The sequence below is a fragment of the Scylla paramamosain genome, chromosome 3 (genome assembly GCF_035594125.1).
Source record: "Scylla paramamosain isolate STU-SP2022 chromosome 3, ASM3559412v1, whole genome shotgun sequence".
NCBI classification, from domain to species: Eukaryota; Metazoa; Arthropoda; class Malacostraca; order Decapoda; family Portunidae; genus Scylla; species Scylla paramamosain.
In genome coordinates, this window is record NC_087153.1 from 14,030,001 (window position 1) to 14,032,500 (window position 2,500).

At 45.4% G+C, this 2,500-nt stretch overlaps 1 non-coding gene across 1 annotated transcript; it reads right to left on the reverse strand.

Moving 5' to 3' along the window:
* Positions 1–1,075: 1,075 nt before the first annotated feature.
* On the reverse strand, positions 1,076–1,147 carry Trnap-ugg (transfer RNA proline (anticodon UGG)). The gene has a single exon. It is a non-coding gene; the product is annotated as a tRNA-Pro (tRNA).
* Between the last annotated feature and the right edge of the window lie 1,353 nt (positions 1,148–2,500).

Consider the following 2,500-nt stretch of genomic DNA (forward strand, 5'->3'; position numbering starts at 1 on the left):
GGGGGAGGGGGTGTCGTGAGGGAGGGTGGAGGGGGGTCAGCACTCCCCTCCACCCCTTCATTTCTTCATTCCCTTCATTCCTCCATTTCTCTTTTCCTTCCGTTCATTCATTTCTTGCCCACAATGCTCTGCCTCTTCTCATATATACTCGTAAGTTAATTTCTCTCTCTTTCTGTCTGTCTGTTTCTGTCTTTGTATGTGTGGATGTGTCTGTCTGTCTGTCTGTGTTTTCTCTCTCTCTCTCTCTCTCTCTCTCTCTCTCTCTCTCTCTCTCTCTCTCTCTCTCTCTCTCTCTCTCTCTCTCTCTCTCTCAACTGTTCATTGTTTTCAAAGGCGGATCACACTCACGGGCCAATAACTTTAGAGGCATCAGTGGTGTGTATATATACGTGCGTATGCCGCGGTGTGTTTGGGAAGCTGTGAGATTGTACGGTGGTGGTGGTGGTGGTGGTGGTGGTGGTGGTGGTGGTTGGATCACTGTGCGCCCAGGGGTAAGAGGGAATGTACAGCTATATATGAAGTGGGGGCAAATGTAAATGAGGGTTTAATGAAGCAGTATTTAAGGTGATATCGAGGTGTGTGTGTGTGTGTGTGTGTGTGTGTGTGTGTGTGTGTGTGTGTGTGTGTGATTGGGGAGGAGTCGAGAGCAGGGATAAGGTCTTGGTGTTGAAGGGCTTAGAAGAAGAAAAGGAAGGAGAAAAAAAAAAGAGGAAGAAGACAAGAGGAAAATTTATAAGTACGAAAAAGGTAGTGGTGGTGGTGGTGGTGGTTTGGATTAGACATGAGGATAATGAGGAGAAGAGAAAAAGAAAAAAAAAATATACGAACGAGAAAGAAGAAGGTGGCTGTGGGTTTGATTGGGAATAGGACAAGCAGGCAGGTAGTAGCGTAGAGGTGAGCGAAGTTTTGAGCGTTTGAAGGCTGTTTGCTGCTTATTCTTCACTCAAATCGCAATGGAGAAGAGATGTGTTATATTTATCATTGAAGCGTACGGTATACCTTGAAATATTATGTCGAAGGAGGTTTTATTGTCTCATTTACTTCAAGGACTGGAAAGAAAAAAAAAAAATCAGGTGGGCCTGTCCGGGATTTGAACCCGGGACCTCCTGCACCCAAAGCAGGAATCATACCCCTAGACCAACAGGCCACGAGAACTGAAGGTCTCCAAAGTATTTCATAAGACAAGATTAACTATTCATTTATTTCATTTATTTTGCGACGTGAAATTTAATTATGTATTTTTTTTTTTGCTAAGATTACCCTTGTGTTTTCTTTTTGCTAATATTACCTTATTTTTTTCAGATTTTGTATTTTTTTTTTGGTAATAATAATTTTGTCCTATTTTTTCTTTATGATATATATATTTTTTTTTTCATTTTGCTAGTATTACCCAGCGTTTTTCTTCCTAATATTATTCCCCGTGTGTGTGTTTTTTTCTTTTACTAGAATAGCTCTGTTTCTTATTATTTATTACTTTCTTCCTCGTGTGCTGAGTGTTGGCAAGTATTCTCGGCACAAGACACACAGTTCATTATCAGTGCATCAAGCGGCTTCATCTTCACGCCTGTTTTGCCCTTCCCGTTCATCAGCATCAGCATCACCCTCTGCCTCCTCACATCCTCACCGGGACAAAGACCTTCACTAACCTCCTTCGCTCATCCCCTTCGAATGGGGGCGCGGTCGATATAGGGGTCACGGGCGGGGGCTAAGCCAATACCACGCTACACTGGCTTAGGGCGTCTTGGCGGGGCACACAGCTGGCCCTATTCCCCTCATTGGCGCTGTCTAGTATATTTGCACGCGTCTAGTTCAGCTCCTCCTCATCATTAGAATACTCGAGGCTCCTGCGCCGGGACAAGTGGGGGCACTGTGAGCGGGTGTGTATACAAGTCGGCGGCGCCCGTTCACGTCTGACAGGCTGACGTTCACGGCGATTAGAGGCTGTGCACGGAGAGTAACGGACCGTGCATTGAAATTGTGGTAGGGGAACGCAGTCTGGCCGTCTCTCTCTCTCTCTCACACACACACACACACACACACACACACACACACACACACACACACACACACACACACACACACACACACACACACACACACACACACACACACACACACACCGCCGCCGCAGGGTTGGAAGAACTGCCACCGTATTTCTTGCCTGTTCGCAAAAAAAAGAGAAAAAAATAGTAACTCAAGGAGACGTAGCCAGGAGAGTGAGGGCTGTGTTCCTAAACCACTTGTGTGTCTCGTCTCGACTGACTCTAACAGGCTCGTGTGCATGATACTGGCGGCCCTCAAGGATGTGTTCATGATTGTAGTGATAGTTTAACAAGGATTCTGAATTATCAACGGAACAAGCTGCTCATGACAACTTGATTATTTGTCTCCGTGGTCTCTGAGAACACTCCAGATGGGAGAGTAAAGTGTTTGACTATACGAGACTGAAAACCATCGCCTCTGTGTGTTTATCTTCTCGATGGGACAAAATCTCTTACTC